We start from the raw sequence: 19,428 nt of genomic DNA, 5'->3' as shown, positions 1-19,428 counted from the left end.
TGAAATTGTGTTCAACGGGACACTTGGGTGGCTCAGTCATTTAAGCGTCTGACTTCTGCTTAGGTCATGATCTCGCAGTCCGTGAGTTTGAGCCCCGCGTTGGGCTCTGTGCTGACAGCTCAGATCCTGGAGCCTGCTTTGGATTCTGTGACTCCCTCTCTCTCTATCCCTCCCCCGCTCATGCGTGTGTGCTCTCTCTCTCTCTCTATCTCAAAAATTAAAAAAAAAAAAAGAAATTGGAACCTAATTTAATTCATGTTTATCACTTTATCTCTCAGTTCTTGACTTGATATTCTAGTTACATTTATATTTCTGTAAATGTTCAGAAAGGACAGAAATCATTGTTTTCTAACAAGCTTTATTTGAACAAAGAAAAGAAATCAACAGGGTGTCTGTATTCTTCCACTAATGGTTTGCATTTCTCAGTGCCATTTTGTTGGGTTAAGAACTTCCAGGGGGAAGCTACATTATTAGGTAGACTGAAAATAAAAGAGTCTGCATGTGCAAATTGTGTTAATGTGATTTGTGTTAATGATTATCTGTGGTTTATATAATAGCATAGTCATTTTTTTTCTTTCCAATTAGAGAGACGATATGCTGTAACTCAAATTCTAGAGAGCTATATATCACTAATTTTATTTAGGTCTGTTTCCTTAATATTATGTGAGGAGGCTCACCTAAATTAAGCATCTCGAATCTCTCTTTCATGGAGTGCTTCTAGGATGAGCTCAATTTATTAAACATATATTGCTTTGTAACAAATTACCCAAACTTAGTTGCTGAAAATAATACATATTCATTTTCCCAGAGTTTTTGTGGGCTGGGTATTTGGAAGCAGTTAAGCAGAGCCAATCTTCCTTCATACATCTTGTGAGGTTGCCATCAAGATACTGACCAGAGTTGCAGCTTTTAACTGGGTTGGAGGGTCTTCTTTAACTCAGTTGGTTCGGTCCCAGTTCAGATGAGTCCACACGAGAAATTTCTTTTCCTTTGAGACTAGCTGAGTTTGCTGTTATATGGTACCAAATAATCCCACAACCTCAGGTGAATTAGCAAAAGCCAATCGGTCAAAAATAGAATTAAGCATAGCATTTTGGTCTGCTATGGGAATAACCTGTTGATTCTACTTGCTGTCCCCATTAGAACCACCACCACTGTCCACACGCAACTGAGAGTAGGTGATCTGACTACAATCAGCTGTGGTACCATTTACTTGTAAACATTAATAGCCTAGTCGACAGCTAATTAATTCGATATGACCCTACTACACCAAGACTAGACTTCAGCTGGTTGCTTGAATAAGCTAATACTCATTAGACAATAGGGGTGAGAGTAATGAACCAACTAATCTGTATTTCACTTCCCTGTGTTGGGGCTCAGGGCAGGTCAACCCAAGATAAGCCACAGGCTCTTAAAGTTACTTAAGAACCAAAAACTATGAAAGGGACACTGACCCTCCTTTGTCTCCAGATACCAGTAAATTAATCTTCCTATGTGAAAAGTACCCTTCTCTATATCTATCTCCAAGGCCAGAGACATCCTTATCACCAGAGACAGGGAACTCAGGTCTGAGAAATCTCTGTAAGTAAACTCTGTTTCTTTTTCCTAATTAGTACTCAAACTTAAGTTTCCTGGTCTCCCCAGTTCGTCACAAATTTATTGTTTCTATGTCTAAAGAGTGTCAAAGCTGCCTGCCTTGTTCCTTTCTTAGATCCCATATCTGTGAGACCACTGTACGTACAAATTATTTTTTTTCTCCTGTTAACCTGTCTTCTGTCAATTTAATTATTAGACCAGCCAAAAGTATTCAAGAGAGGTCGGGGAATATTTTCTTCTCCAGATACTTACACAACTTATTTACAGACCAAGAAATTCTGAATTGCTTAGGTTTAAGAATAATATTTTTTGGAGAGTATTTTTGACCTTATATGGAAATATATTTTGCCTCTAGTGTTTTGTCTGAGAAGGGGCCAGTTTCCTGGTTTCAGCGTTCAGACATTTCTTTACATCAGCATGAAGGCTTTTTTTTTTTAACTGTAAATATTGCAGTCTTAAGTTTAATAAAGACACTGCATCACAGGAAGTATTTCAGAACAGTTATGTTCATATTCAGAACAATTGTTTTCATTTATAACATTGGGGTTTGAGATGTATCTTAGACTGAGTTTTAAACTCTGTTTAAGACCTGTACTGTAACCTTTTATGAAAAGAATGTGTTGCAGTTAATGTAACTCTTAGGCAAATATACGAAATTATAATGTTAAAATTTTAAATAATATTTTTATTGTATCTAAGACAATTACTGCTGATGTTGAAAGTGGAGTATGCATTTGTGTATGCCGATCGTGTTTTTTTTTAATATTTTTTTAAATATGTTTTTAATGTCTATTCATTTTTGAGAGAGAGAGAGAGAGAGAGAGAGAGAGAGAGAGAGACAGGGCACTAGTTGGGAGATGCAGAGAGAGAGAGGGAGACACAGAATCTGAGGCAGGCTTCAGTCTGAGCTGTCTGCACAGAGGCCGATGTGGGACTTGAACCCACAAACTGTGAGATCATGACCAGGGCTGAGGTCAGAGGCTTAACCCACTGAGCCACCCAGGCTCCCCTGTTGATCTTGTTTTTACTTTGGCCTCCTATAAAGAGAAACTATTCTCGGGGCGCCTGGGTGGCGCAGTCGGTTAAGCGTCCGACTTCAGCCAGGTCACGATCTCGCGGTCCGGGAGTTCGAGCCCCGCGTCAGGCTCTGGGCTGATGGCTCAGAGCCTGGAGCTTGTTTCTGATTCTGTGTCTCCCTCTCTCTCTGCCCCTCCCCCATTCATGCTCTGTCTCTCTCTGTCCCAAAAATAAATAAACGTTGAAAAAAAAAAAAAAAAAGAGAAACTAATCTCATAGTTAGCAAACAAACTTCAGTCACTGTTCAACTTTATTACCATGTTTCTATGATTGTTCATACTAAGACCCATCCTTTCCGATCTCCATTAATTTTTACCCACTAGATTAATAAATATTTGCCTGTAGAACAATTCATATATTTATGAATCACTCAGTCTGTGTTAAGCTTCAAATCTAAAAAACAACAACAAAAAACCCTACATTAAGAAAGAAAATATTTTACGAAAATGTTGTAAGTTCAGAGGTATAGGATAGATTTGAGGTTTGTTTTATGCTAGTGGCTTAGTGCTGTCACTGATGTTTTGATTTTTTTTTTTTTCATTCCCCCTACTTACCTTCTCTGGAATTAACAGTATCTTAAACTCCCCATGATCGCAAAATGTCTGCTTCATCTTCAGAGACTGCATGTTTTTCATCCAAGTTCAAAAAGATTGTGCCTTTCCTCCCAAACGTCAAACAGAAGTGCTGATTAGTACTCTGATGAATTAAATTATGTGGCCCTCTCCCCAAACCTATCACTATTGTCTCAGGTATGATGTCCGCAAAGTTGACAATTGGCTTCAACCTGCCTGCTCACCATCTCTCACCTGTGTAAGGCATTAAAACTCTTCTCATTTTATGCCAATCAGAGCACGTTTCTGGATTTGAGGGTAGAATAACTACCCTCCACACCCCATCCCCCAAAACCCTCATGGCTAGTATACAGTGGAAGAAGAGGGGCTAATTCATGAATTTAAAAGGAGATTACTCAGTCTAATTTTTGATATTAACTTTTCATTCATGAATGAACTAACTTTGCTCAGAGTTCATGCTCCTGATTACTTATTCCTGGATTTGATTTTATAATAGTTTGCTTTAGATTTTTATGTTTATGTTAATAAGTGAGATTAGCATGCAGTTACCTTTTATTCTTGAATATTTGGTCAAATATCATGTTCTTTGGAAGATTTTTTGTAAGATTGAGATTATACCTTCCCTGAGTGTTAGAATCTACTGGTAAGCAGCCCACATGGAATTTTCTTTGAGGGAAGATGTTTTCATTGCTAACTGATTTTCTGTAATAAGTGTGTATTCAACTTTTGTATTCTGTCTTGAAGCATTTTTAGCAAATTGTATTTTTCTAAGAATTTATCTGTTTCATTTACATTTTCAAAAGTTGTTCATACAGTCTCCATTCTTTTAATGTCTATGATACTTGTTTTCATTCCTGACATTGGCTATTTGTACCATCTCTCTTTTTGTCTTTTTATAAGAACCAAAATGATCATCTTTATTTTATATTTGCTATTTAATTGATTTCAAAACTATATTATTTTCCTTTTTCTTTTTTTTTAATTTTTTTTAACGTTTATTTATTTTTGAGGCAGAGAGAGACAGAGCATGAACGGGGGAGGGTCGGAGAGAGAGGGAGACACAGAATCCGAAACAGGCTCCAGGCTCCGAGCGGTCAGCACAGAGCCTGACCTGGGGCTCAAACCCACGGACCGGGAGATCATGACCTGAGCCGAAGTCGGATGCTCAACCGACCAGCCACCCCTATTTTCCTTTTTCATTAGTTTTCTTTTTTTAAGTTTATTTTGAGAGAGAGAAAGAGAGGGAGAGAGAATTAATGAGCAGGGGAGGGGCAGAAAGAGAAGGAGAGAGAGAGAATCCCAAGTAGGCTCTGCACTGTCAGTGTGGAGCCCAATGTGGGGATCAACCCACCAACCGTGAGATCATGACCTGAGCTGAAACCAAGAGTCTGATGCCACTCAGGTGCCCCTCATTAGTTTTCTATCATTGCTGCAACAAATTCTCACAAATTTAGTGGTTTAAAACTACATTAACTTGTTATCTTACAGTTCTGGAGAGCAGAAGTGTAACAGAGCTAAAACAAGGTGTCCACAGGGCTGTGATACTTTCTGGAGGCCCTAGGGGGCACTCTTTCTTCCATTTTTCCAACTTCTGGACATTGCTCACATTCCTTAGTGTGTGGCACCCTCCCTCCATCTTCAAAGTCAGCAATGTTAGGGCAAATCCTCTCACCTCTGGTTCTGCCTTCTACTTCTACTTTTAAGGACTCTTGTAAATATATTTGGCCTACTTCAGATAACACAGGATAATTTTCCTATTTAAAAAAAATTTTTTTTACATTTATTTATTTTTGATACACAGAGAGAGACAGAGCACAAGTGGGGAGGGGCAGAGAGAGAAGGAGACACAGAATCTGAAGCAGGCCCCAGGCTCTGAGCTGTCAGCACAGAGCCCGACACGGCTCGAACTCACAAACCATGAGATCATGACCTGATCCGAAGTCAGACGCTGAACTGACTGAGCCACCCAGGCACCCCTGTTTTTTATATTTTCTTTACTTTTTTTTTTACATGTATTTATTTTGGATAGAGACAGAGCACAAGTGGGGGAGGGGCAGAGAGAGGAGGAGAAGATAATTTTCCTATTTTAAAGTCAGCTGGTTAGCTCCTTAATTCATTTGCAATCTTAATCTCGTTACTATGCAGCCTAATTCCACAGGTTTTGTGGATTAAGATGTCAACATCTTTGGAAAGTCCTTTTCACCTACTTTTTAAGTTTCATTTTTCTTCTTTTACTCTTTTTTAAAGTTTTTAAATTTATTTTTGAGAGAGAGATAGAGTGTGTGCATACGTGCATGGGGAAGGGACAGAGAGAGAGGGAGAGAGAGAATTCCAAACAGGCGCCATGCTGTCAGCACAGAGCCTGATGCAAGGCTCGGACTCAGGAACCTTGAGATCATGACCTGAACCAAATCAAGTTAGACACTTAACCCACTGAGCCACCCAGGCACCCCTTTTCTTTTACTACCTTTTTGAGATAAAGGTTCCATTCATTAACTTTCAGCTTTCCATATAATCTAGTGTCTTTAAAGTATTTTAGTGTTGGGGCGCCTGGGTGGCTCAGTTGGTTAAGCATCCAAGTTCAGCTCAGGTCATGATTTCGTGATTTGTGAGTTCAAGCCCTGTGTCAGGCTCTGTGTGACAGCTCAGAGCCTGGAAACCTGCTTTGGATTCTGTGACTTCTTCTCTCTCTGCCCCTCCTCCATTCACTCTCCATCTCTCAAAAAATAAAGAAACATTAAAAAAACTTTTTTTAAGTATTTTGGTATTAAGGTAAAGCGGGTCTCATACTGTTGAGTTAGAAAGTACCTCTCCTCTAGCTTCTTTTTTCATTTAAAAATTTTTTTTTAATGTTTATTTATTTTTGAAGGAGAGAGAGACAGAGTGTGAGTGGGGGAGGGGCAGAGAGAGAGGGAGACACAGAATCTGAAGCAGGCTCCAGGCTCCGAGCTGTCAGCACAGAGCCTGGTGGGGGGCTCAAACTCACAAACCACTAGATCATGACCTGAGCTGAAGTCGGGCGCTTAACCAACTGAGCCACCCGGGTGACCCACCGCTCCTCTAGCTTCTGATAAAGATTGTAGGAAATTAGTATAATTTCTCTAACTTAAATGTTTGGTACAATTCACCAGTTTTCCATTCTGGGCTGCTGTTTTCTGTTTTGCAAGGTTATTCATTATTGATTTAATTTCTTTAATAGATGCAGGCCTATTCAGATTGTCTATATCTTCCTGTGTAACTTTTGGCAAATTGTATCTTTTAAGGAATTGGTCCATTTCATTTAGGTTGTTAAATTTGCAGACATAGTGCTATTCCTAGGATTCCTTTATTATCCATTTTATGTCCGTAGGATTTGTAATGTTTCCTGTTTCATTTTTGATAATAGAAATTTGTGACTTTTCTCTTTTTTTCTTAGTTTGCCTGGCTGGTGGCTTATCAATTTTATTGATCTTTCCAAAGTATCAGTTTTGCTTTTGTTGATGTTCTGTTTCCAACTTCATTGATTTCTGCTTTAATTATTCTGTTTCTTCTTTCTTTGGATTTAATTTCCGCTTCTTTTGCTAGTTTCCTGAGGTAGAAACTCAGATTATTATTGCTTTTAAATCTTTCTTTTCTAATATATGCTTTCAATGCCATGCATTCACCTCTCAGCACCACTTTCACTGCATCCCACAAATTTTGAGAAATTATGTTTTATTTTCATTTACTTCAAAATATCTTTAAATTACTGTTGAGGGGCACCTGGGTGGCTCAGTAGGTTAAGCATCCAACTCTTGATTTCGGCTCAGGTCATGATCTCACAATTCGTGAGTTGGAGCCCCACGTTGGGCTCTGCGCTGACAGCACAGGGCCTGCTTGGGATTCTCTCTTCCTCCCTCCCTCTCTCTCTCTCTCAAAATAAATAACTTTTAAAAATATATAAATAGATTACTGTTGAGATTTCTTCTTAGCCCTGCATTATTTATAAATGTGTTGTTTAATCTCCATGTACTTTGGAATTTTCCAGTTAACTTTCCATTCTTGATTTCTAGTTTAATTCCAATGTAGTCTGAGAGCAGATATTATGTGGTATCCATTTTTTTTTTAATTTGCAAGATGTATTTTATGGCCCCAAAATGTGGCTTACCTTTGAGGATATTCCCTATGAGCTCAAGAAGAATATGCATTCTGCTGTTTTTGGATGAAGTCATCTGTACATGTCACTTGCATTCAGTTGATTGATGGTGTTGTTGAGTTCAACTATGTCCTTACTGATTTCTGCTGCACAATCTATTTGTAATACAGGGGCGTTGATTTCTCTAGCTATGGCAGTGGATGCATCTACTTCTCTTTGTAGTTCTATCAGTTTTTCCCTCGAGAAGTTTGATGTTTAATTGTTACGTACATACACATTAGGCATTATTATGTCTTCTTGTAAGACTGACCTTTTTGTCATTACATAATGCCTACTGCTTCTTTGTTGGTGGAGAGGGTTTATAATACCTTATTAGTTTTTTGAAAGATAATGCATGCAAGTGATAGCAAAAAAATTTAAATCCATCAATTTGTAAATGGAGATATAAATGTGATATATCCATACAATGAAATACTCAGCAATGAAAAGACGTAAAGTACTGATTGTAATGCCCTTCTTTATCCCTCGTACCTTTTTTTACTTTGAATATGCTGTGTCTGAAGTTAATATAGCACCCCTGCTTTCTTCTGATTAGTGTTAGCATGGCATGTTTTTTTCTCCATCAGTTTAATCTATATGTCTTCATGTATAAAGTGAGTTTTCTTTAGACAGCTTACAGTTGGACCTTGCTTTTTGATCCATTCTGACAATCTCTATCTTTTAATTGGTGCATGAAGACTAATGACTTTCAAAGTGATTACTGATAGAGTTGGACTAATATCTGTCATATTTGTTGTTTTATTTCTTGCCCCTGTTCTTTGTTTTTATTTTTGTCTTTTACTCTTTTTTCTTTTTTTTACTTTGTAGTTTTAATTGAGCCTTTATATAATTCCATTATCTCTTCTTTCTTAACATATCAGTTATACTTCTTTTCCCTCCTCTATTTAGTGGTCATCCTGGAATTTGCAATAGACTTTTACAACGAATCCAAGTCCACTTTCAAATAACATTATACTATTTCATGAATAGTGTATTTTATAATAACAAAATAATCCTAATTCTACTTTTCCATTATTTGTGTAATTTCTGTCATATATTTTGCTTACATAACATCATACATCGGTAGTCTGACATGGCAGTAATTTGTGGTTTTTATTTCATAAATTTCTTTGGTTCCTTTCTTCTTCTGGTATTTCTCTTCTGTGTGTTCTGTCATTGTAGTTGTTCCACTGTCTTTGGATTTTCTTTTCTTTGTCTTATCTTCTTTTTCCTCCCTCCCTTCCTTCCCTCTTTCTCTCTTTCTCTTTTTCTTTCTTTTGTTCTTTCTTTTCTTTTCTTTCTTTCTTTCTTTCTTTCTTTCTTTCTTTCTTTCTTTCTTTCAGATTTGTACCCTTTGCTTTTCGATTTTTGTGATTTCCATTGAAATTCCCTCCAACATGGATAGTGTTTCTTCAGCTGCGTCCATCAAAGGCTTTCTTCATTTTTGTTATGGTGTTTTGTTCTCTAGCATTTCTTTTTCATTCATTTTTAAGATTTCCATGTTTTGCCTGCATTACCCATCTGCTCTTGCATGCTGGCTACCTCATCCATTAGGAAGGCTAGAGCTGACTGAAATTGGGTATTTCCCTTCCCCATGTTGTTTAGGCTGTGAATGTACCGCTACAAGTTAGGCTCTGGGTAACTAGTTTCTTCTCCTGAGGGCACGCTTCATTAAGAATAGTGCTCCAGAGTATTTCCTAATGGTTCCTCTTCTACACCAGAAGATGCCAGAAGCATCAAGAGGATTTTTCTCAGATGTTCATTGTGAGATGCTGATTAAGCTCCCAGATATAAATCTCACAAAGTTAGGGAGCCTCCCTGTGTCTAGGAACTCCTGAAATTGTGTTTGTTGTTGTTGTTTGTTTGTTTTGCCTCTCAGGGATATCCACACTGAACCTCCAGCAATCCATCATTTATAGTTCAGGTTTTCTATGCTGGTCCTGGTTCCCCTGACACTTTCTGCTCATCACTCTTATTCTAGTAAGCCATGACTCCCTGTATTCACATATGTGCCTCCAATCTTGGGGATTGCAGTTTGCCCTATGTCTTTCCCTGTCTTGTAGATCCAAGGAGAATTACTGAATTTTCCATCTGTTCAGTTTTTTTCTCCTTATTGTTAGGACAGAGTGGAAGCTCCCAGGCTATGTACATGTAGAACTGGAGGTTATTTATTTTTATGGAAGAATTCATCCAAGTGATATTTTGTCTCGGTGCATTATGTCAAGAAACACATGATGTCGGGGCGCCTGGGTGGCTCAGTCAGTTAAGCATCCAACTTTGGCTAAGGTTATGATCTCATAGTTCGTGAGTTCGAGCCCCACGTGGGGCTCTGTGCTGACAGCTCAGAGCCTGGAGCCTGCTTCAGATTCTGTGTCTCCCTCTCTCTCTGCCCCACCCCTGCTCATGCTCTGCCTCTCTCTGTCTTAAAAAAAAATTAAAAAACAATTTAAAAAAATTTTAAAAAAAGAACCACATGATGTCAATATTTCCCATTTTTAGTAATGATAACTTTTAAAGTGATGTCTTCCAGGGTTCTCCACTATAAAATTACTATTTTGTATTTTGTACTTAAGGAATATTGTGGTAAGATACATTGACACAATGTAAATATCCTGTTTTTTATCATACTTTTGCCCATTGATTTTAGCATTTATTGATACAATAATTATTCCTGTCGATTTGCCAAAAAGTGACTTTTCTATTTCAATCCTTCTTCTCGTGTTTAATTGGAATATTCTTTAAGAAAGAGGTGTCTCTTCATTCTGTTTATTTAGTCTATATATTTATATGGGTATGACCTCATGGATATTTGTTTTGTTCTACGGATCATAATTCATTACTACCATTATTTTTTGCCTAGTTGTCCCATATTTGAGCACTGGGAAGCACCTTCGAGTTGGCATATGGTGCATAGCCTCTTCAGCAGCAATATTAGAGAGGAGAGTAAGAGAGAGAGGGAGAGAAAGAGAACATGCACATGCTGGTGGTGGAGAATACAACAGACCGTTGTGGAAAAGCAGCAAGAGCCAGAGAGAAAAGATACTTCCTAGGGCTTTTTTTGTGCATGGAGAATTAGCTGTGTATAGTGCCTGCATCAAAGAAAAGGACTTTGATCTGGTGAAAAGACGAAGGTGACTGAGAGTTATACAAAAAAATAGTATCATGAAATGCTTTCCAAATGAAAGGCTTCAAACAATATGTGATATAATATGGTCGGAGAGAAAAACTGTATGTTGGTGGTATTCAGAATTATATATTTTAATGTTCTTTATGATTCTTGAGTAAAAATATAATTCCTTTAAATTAATATCTGGCTATTTAGTTCTTTTCTGTGTGTTTCCTTAATGCCCCAGTTGACTAATCCAAGAAGAGTTCTAATGGAAACAAAAGTGAATAAAGTAAATCAATCACAATGAAATCTACAATCATTACAAAACTAGGTTATGTGAATTAATCTGTTTTCACTATCATTTCATTATTAGCCCTATTGTGATTTTCACTTCCCTGAAAAGTTAAACATGTCCATCTAGAGTGGATAAATATCAGTTCAGCTCAAATTTCTCCTCTCACATAAATTCCAAGGAATAATCTATGGAAAAACATAAAGACCACCAGGATTTGGAAGCCAGTAACTTGTTAGACTCTTTATGAATTCCTCAAAACCCTAAGCCAGAAAGAAATATACCACATAGGATATAAAACAAGGAGCAAAGAGAGGTTTTTTAAAAATGCAAACTCTATACCTACCTTTACTCAGTCCTTCTCCAAGTTCTTACTAAAATTGAGCTAAAAATAAACTCATCACAGATGAGATGTGACTTATCCTTCATCTGAATTGAGGCTGAATAATATTGAGACCAGTAGGTGTAATACGTTCTTGCTTTGGTTTATAGATTTATCTCATAAAATTGGTAACAACAGTAAGTGCTTATGCTACTGTCTGCTTTGTTAAAATGGTCTTATCTCCCCCAAATCTTATTCTCGTATCCCTGGTGCATGATCAGATTTATTTATATAGGTAGTAAAAGAGGTTTATTTTTAAAGTCACATCACATAAACTTCTCTTTGAACAGATGTTTCTTTCTGTTCACCAATTACATCTTCTACTGCAGAGTTAAATTTGTCTTAGTGTTCTAGGTTCTCTTTTAAAAACATAATCATGAGTGTATCTGCATTGTTGCCTGTTTAACATGCTGAGAAAATTAATTTTAAAAAATGACAGATTCTGGAAGTCTGTCTTGATAATTTCATTTCAATTATGCCTTCAAAGTTTTATGAATAGGCAGAAGGCTGTGCAAATAATCCTGAACTTAGACTTAGGACATCAGGATATCAGTTTAGCCTTTGCAACTCCAGAATTGTTTCTAAATGTATTAGACCTCAGTTTTCTCATTTCTAAATTAGAGATTAGATAACTTCTTAATATCCTCCAGCTCTAATGCAGCTCCAGCTCAAATGCATTCCTAATGCATTTGAGTTTTATAAAACTTTATATAGAGGGGTACTGGGGTGGCTCAGTCGGTTGGGCGTCTGACTTCGGCTCAGGTCATGATCTCACTGCTCGTGGGTTCAAGCCCTGCGTCAGGCTCTGTGCTGACAGCTTGAAGCCTGGAGCCTGCTTTGGATCCTGTGTCTCCCCCTCTCTCTGCCCCTCCCCTGCTCATGCTCTGTCTCTCTCTCTCAATAATGAATAAATGTTAAAAAAAAAAAAAGGAAAGAAAAAACTTTATATAGCAAATCTAAGAAAACATACAGAGGAATCTAGAAAATGGTTGTAAATTTACTGAAATCATTTTCCTGACACTGCTAGCATTATAGTTTATAGAACATTACTCCAAGTCCACTTGATTCTTATCCTGTATGAGGGCCTATATCATGTTGCGACCTTAAGCACTTAATACAATTCCAAGAATCATTTGCATGTATTTTTCAAAGAAAACATTGTTGGCCTTGAATGTTGTATGTGAAACCCAAGGACAGGGAAGTATTCAAAGTAAATTTCACAGAATATACTGAATATATTTGAACACATATGAATGAACAAAGGAAGCTCAAGTGGATATACAAATTCAAAGGGATTCCATTCTTTTCAGCCTCTCTCTAAATTGTGTTACCACAGAGAAATGCCAGGGAGAGGTAAGAGTAGAATGCAAGATTTTGTTTATCATCCTGTATTTACTGTTTCCATGTGTATATATTTTTGCAGTAGAGTTCCATATATTTGTGTTACACGAATCCAATGTCTTCAAACTAGTCATGAAAGTCAGAAGATGATCCTGAAAGATTCTCTTTGTATTAGTAACATGTTAGGGAATGAAAACTAAGATTTCCAAGTACCTACTTTATATACCTATTCTGTGTGCAATGCTTTATGAATTATTGTCTCATTTGATAATATTAATAAACCTGTTAGTTTGGTATTATTACATCTGTTTTAAAAGTGAGCAAGATGGGACCAAGGGAGTTGAAACCATTTTTTTAAAGGATTTACCTAACTAGTGGAATTTGATGTAAAACACAAACCAATTATATTTCTATGCCCAGGCTTGTGGGAAAGAAATGAGAGAAAGAATAATCTTAGCCTAAGAGAAGTTTTCTCTCAAGAAACAAAAGCACAGAAGGTTAGTGTTGGAAGTTATAAATTTTGATGAAGTGATTACATTGCCTCTAGGTGAACAGTTAAATGATGTGAACAGTTTGTCCTTTGTATCATGGTATGTGACTACCAAGTGAAAAGTGGATGGATGGAGTGCCCAGGAGTATGACCTCCTTGTCCTCGTCATGCTTCTCCACTGGCAAGTGGAGCTTGTTCCTTGCCCTCATCCTTGTGTTTACATTCCTACCTTGATGTATATCATGGAGAAAATAAGGTAAAGAATGAGAATCCAAAAGATACCTCAAATTAATTCAGTGAATTGATGCAAGTATTTTAAAAAAATGTTATTTCACTGAAGGTGTATGAATATTAAAAAGACCTGAGCTGCTTTTTATGTTTTTTTTTTATCATGGTAAGTGTATTCTTTAATCCCTATCACCTATTTCATCTATCCCCAACCCATTTCCCCTTTGTGAACCATCAGTTTGTTCTCTGTTAAGAGTCTTTTTCTTGGTTTATCTTTCTCTTTTCTTCCCTTTTGCTCATTTGTTTTTATTTTATTTTATTTTATTTTATTTTATTATTATTATTTTTTTTCAATGTTTATTTATTTTTGGGACAGAGAGAGACAGAGCATGAACGGGGGGGGGGGGGGGCAGAGAGAGAGGGAGACACAGAATTGGAAACAGGCTCCAGGCCCTGAGCCATCAGCCCAGAGCCTGACGCGGGGCTCGAACTCCCGGACCGCGAGATCGTGACCTGGCTGAAGTCGGACGCTTAACCGACTGCGCCACCCAGGCGCCCCCATTTGTTTTTATTTTAAATTCCACATAGGAGTGAGATAATATGGTATTTGTCTTTCTCTGACTGACGTATTTTGCTTAATTAGCATTATACTCTAGCTCCATTCATGTCGTTGCAAAAGGCAAGATTTCATTTATTTTTATGGCTGAATAATATTCCTGTGTGTGTGTGTGTGTGTGTGTGTGTGTGTGTGTGTACACCACATCTTCTTTACCCACATATCTGTGGATGGACACTTTGGCTGCTTCCATAATTTGGCTATTGTAACCAATGCTGCAGGAAACACAGGAATGCATGTAACCCTTTGAATTGGTGTAGACTGAGGCTTCTTGAGGCAAAGCAGAATCTTTTTCAGAGATGGTTGAGTATCAGTGCATTTAATTTGGAACAATTTGTACCCCAGTGGTCAAGCATTCCCCACTACAGCAACATTTCTCACCCTCAGCACTGTCAACATTTTGTTGAGTGGGGCTGTCTATCCATTGTAGGATGTTACGCAGCACCCTTGGTGTCTACCCTCTAGATGTCACTGGAATATTGACAGTTTTGGCTATCAAAAATATCTCCAAAAATTGTGAAATGTCTCCTGTGGAGGGGGGGGGGGGCGGGGGACTATCTCCCCATTGAGAACCATTGACTATAGTGATCTTTAAATATAGCACAGCTGGAAGGAAGTTACCTATACAGGGTCCCTAAACTCCAATGTTGCAATAATTTTACATTGAGGGCCCCATTTAAAAAGGGGCTTTTAAGGTGCTCTCCACAACTAAAAATAAAAATGGACATAAATACACATTTCCCATAATTGGTATATAATCCCCATATCATAGTCTCCCCTACGGTATATATTATCCTTTCAGCCTCCTTTCTCTTCTGTCGGTCCTCTCACCACCAGTGTGATTTATGGTAAGAACACTAGACTTCTATCTACCTGAGGTCAGTGTCCAAATTCCGACATTCAGCAAATTTACTTATCGGTCTCTCATTTTACTACTTACAGAATTCTGGATTACGGATGCATGACTACATTATGGTATAAATGATTCGGAAGCATGTGTAAAAATGTGTAACATGCTGCTTGACACTTTATACATGCCAAGTGAGTATCACTTAGGCTGAACTCTGTTCTCTGATAGTCCTGTTCTCTTTGAGGAGATAGTCCTATTTTCCATCTGCCTTTTCTATATGAATTATTTACCTCTTCCAAATTACGTTTCTCCTATCACTCAGCATTTTCTGCTTCACATGTGCTCACCAGTTCCTTACAATGTATAATTATCACTTTATTAACTTTGCTTAATAATTCCAGTGACTGAGCCATGCAGATCATCTGTAGTGACTTCATTTTTCTTAATTATGGGCTGTATTTTCCTGTGTCTTTGCATGACTTATGATTTTTATTACATTAAATATATTGAGTATAAAACCACCATGGAGGTAAAAGTTTAATGATTTTTGGGTTTCTTTATGTACCAAGGTATGCAGACTCTGTCTTTTGTCTGGAAGTTGTAATGAGGGGCTGACCCTTCAGATTTCTCTTACTGTTAGTCTGAACCATGACTAGGTCACAGTTTAATTACATTTTTTTTTTATCAGTCATTAGCCCAACCACTAACCTCTTATATCTTAGCTTCCTTTTTATTCATGTCGTATTTGAGCTGGGGGAAGTTGGCCACCATTTCAAATATTCTGTGGTTCACCTTTGGGTTCTACTTCAGTGTGTAATCTAATAAAACCCAGGAGAATATGCAGGACTTCACTAATCCTGTCTCTTTAACATCTCCTACACAGTTGAAAATCTGGGGAGAGGGATGCTGGAATGAGTGAGGTGTCCACCCATTTAGGTCTTAGGTGTACTTAACATCTAGCGACTTAGATATATCTAGTTAGATGTATCTAAGTCTTAGGTGTATCTTAGACTACTTATGTCATTTCATCTTCCTATACCTGCTTGAAAATGCTACATCCTAAGATGCCACTCAGATTTTTCTTCTTTCTTTCTGCTTTTATGATAGAAGCAAATAACAAGTTGCAAAATATGTTTAAATAATTCATTTAAGTAACATGATCACTGAACATGTATCAACACATATTTTCCCATTTCCCAAACCTTGCTTTTGGATTTTGTCTTTTTTTTTTTTTTTTAATTTTTTTTTCCAACATTTATTTATTTTTGGGACAGAGAGAGACAGAGCATGAACGGGGGAGGAGCAGAGAGAGAGAGAGACACAGAATCGGAAACAGGCTCCAGGCTCTGAGCCATCAGCCCAGAGCCCAGACGCGGGGCTCGAACTCACGGACCGCGAGATCGTGACCTGGCTGAAGTCGGACGCTTAACCGACTGCGCCACCCAGGCGCCCCTGGATTTTGTCTTTAAAAGACTAAGAATGAGGGGCATTTTAATTTACTTGTGTTTGTCTAAGTGGACCCTGATGTCCAAAAAGCAGACAGCCTAGATAGGAGCAAATCCCATACCAATGGTAGTGTTGCCTCCCACTGATTCCCAGATCCAGGGGGGCAAAAAGAGCAAAGGTTCTTGGACTTAAGCAGGCCACTTACCCTGTCAGGTCATAATGCCCATTATGTAGAGGGAGTCAAGGGTGAGGAATAGCTGGAAAGTCTGGGTGTCTTTAAAACACACTAAATCTAAGTTTTTTGCCTCAGGGAAACTGACTCAGTGAAGACTAGCAGATAAAATACTACCAACTTCCTTATCTCATTATTCCAGGTAAACAGTGAAAAAACATTAGAGGCTTCTCATTTATGACATCCAGTATCTTTTTTTTTTAAGTTTATTTATTTTGAGAGAGAGAGAGAAAGAGAGAGCATATGAGTAAGGGAGGAGCAGAGAGAGAGAGAGAGGGAGAGAGAGAATCACAAGTAGGCTCCACACCGCCAGCATAGAGCCTGACGGGGGGCTCTGACTCACAAGATGTGAGATCATGACCTGAGCCGAAATCAAGAGTCAGACACTTAACCAAGTGAGCCACCCAGGTGCCCCCATCCAATCTTCTTATTTGTAGTCAGTCAGGTATTTATAAGCCACATCAACTAAATGATATCAATTAATTCTTTTCAAATATATCACTAAAGCTAATTACAATTTAAATACAGCATTTCTCTCTAAATGCAGACAATTCCACGATACAAAAGTGCCACTATCTTGCTTATAATTTAAGGTCTAGAGACATAAACAAATTTTGGGATAATCTGTGGACCAAAGAGAGGATTCTCTGTTCTCTTTGATAGCAGAAAATGGTAGCTTTTGCTTCAAGGGCCTGTTTTCTATAAATGGGGTTATAGTGAATGCTACTTTATACAGACTCCTAAGAGGATGTCAACATGAACGTCAGCCACCTTCTCTTTATTTGCATGTTCCCTGCCACCATGTCAGGATATTTGGATCAGAGTTTTTTTGTGTGGAGGAATATGTGTTGACAGTTATTGATTTATCAGTCAATATGATTGTTGCTTTGCAGAATATTACCATTTTCATTCCAGGCACTATGCCAAGATCACGATATTAAAAAAAAAAAATTAGACACAATCCCTAGTAAAAATGCAAATCTACTTGCGTTCATTTTCAAGTTAATCTATGTGTTACATGTGCATTTGAGTCTGTTCACCGGTATGAACTTACATAGGACTTAAAAACAAACAAAACCTAAATTCGTAGCAGAAAAGGTCAATTACTAAATCCAGAAATCAAACTTCAGATTTTATTTAGTTTTGCTCCTCTGGATATATTTGCACTCCAGCACATATATTAAGAAGGCCTGTTTCATTTTAATTGAACTTTTTAAATTGAGATACTTTCAGATTCATACATAGTTGTAAGAAATAATACAGAGGGGCAGCTGGGTGGATCAGTTGGGTGAGCATCCAGCTCTTGGTTTTGGCTCATGATCCCAGGGTTCTGGGATCGAACCCTGAATTAGGCTCTGCACTGGGCATAGAGCCTGCTTAATATTCACTCTCTCTCTCTCTCTCTCTCTCTCTCTCTCCCTCTGCCCCTCTCCCTGCTCGTGCACTGTCTCTCTCTCTCTCTCTCTCTCTCAAAGTAATAAAAAAAATTAATTTAAAAGAAAGAATATAAAAAAATACCATTTATCTATTATGCAGTTTTATCATTTTGCAAAACTATAGTGGAATGTTATAGCAAGGATACTGATTTTGATACAAAGTGTGGAACATGTTTATTGCTACAGGAGTCCCTCAAGTTGCCCTTTATAGCCACATCGATTTCCCTCTTACCTATTCTTTCCTTCCTTCCCAGCAGCTGATAATCTGTTCTTTATTTCTATAATTTTGTCATTTCAAGTATACATATTTTATATAATATATAAAATATAAATTTAATATAAATATATAACATAAAATATAATATAATTATATATTAATATATGATGATTATATATAAACATATACTATATTTTATAAAATAATATATACAACATGTTACATATTATATATACATATTTTATGTATTTTATAAATCTTATATATATAAAATCATATAATATGTAACTTTTTGGAATTGTATTTTTCTCTTACCCCAATCTCTGGAAATTCACCTAGGTTGTCATGTGTATCAATTGTTCATTGCTTTTTTTTTTTTTTTTAATTTTTTTTTTCAACGTTTATTTATTTTTGGGACAGAGAGAGACAGAGCATGAACGGGGGAAGGGCAGAGAGAGGGAGACACAGAATCCGAAACAGGCTCCAGGCTCTGAGCCATCATCAGCCCAGAGCCCGACGCGGGGCTCGAACTCCCGGACCGCGAGATCGTGACCTGGCTGAAGTCGGACGCTTAACTGACTGCGCCACCCAGGCGCCCCTGTTCATTGCTTTTTACAAGTGAATAGCATTCCATGGTGTGGTTGCATTGTAGCTTGTTTTATTTCCAGTTTCACTGATATATAACTGACCTATATTAAGGTGAACAATGTGATGATTTGATACATGTATGGACTGAGAAGTGATTGCCACAGTAAGGTTAGTTAACACATCCTTCACCTCACATAATTACCATTTTTGTTGTTAAGGCAAGAACATTTAAAATCTCTTTTTAAAAGCAACCTGTAAGTATACAGTACAGAATTAATAACTGTATTCACCATCCTATACTAGATACCCAGAATTCATTTCTCTTATAATTAGAAGTTTGGCCAACACTTCTTCCCCTGCCTCCTAGTCCCTGGCAGCCACCACTCAACTGTTTGTTTCTATGAGTTCAGCTTTTTCTTTTCTTTTCTTTTTTTTTTTTTTGTTAAGCATATAGTGACATCATACAGTATCTGTCTCTGACTTATTTTACCTATCAACTGTCTTCAAGTTCTATCCATGTTGTTACAGATGATAGGATTTCATTTTTTCTTATGCCTGAATAATATATATAACATGTGCATGCATATTAATATGAAATATGCATATAAACATGTATGATATAAATATGTTTGCATATATCCCATATAATATGCATATGTATATGTAAAATACATGTAATATATGCATATATTCCACAGGATATACATATACATATGTGTGCACAACACATGTATTATACATGTGTATAAATGCATAATACATGTATCACAATATACATATGCATGAATTACATATATATTGTA

The sequence above is a fragment of the Felis catus genome, chromosome E1 (genome assembly GCF_018350175.1).
Source record: "Felis catus isolate Fca126 chromosome E1, F.catus_Fca126_mat1.0, whole genome shotgun sequence".
Lineage (NCBI taxonomy): Eukaryota > Metazoa > Chordata > Mammalia > Carnivora > Felidae > Felis > Felis catus.
This window is presented reverse-complemented; position numbering follows the sequence as displayed.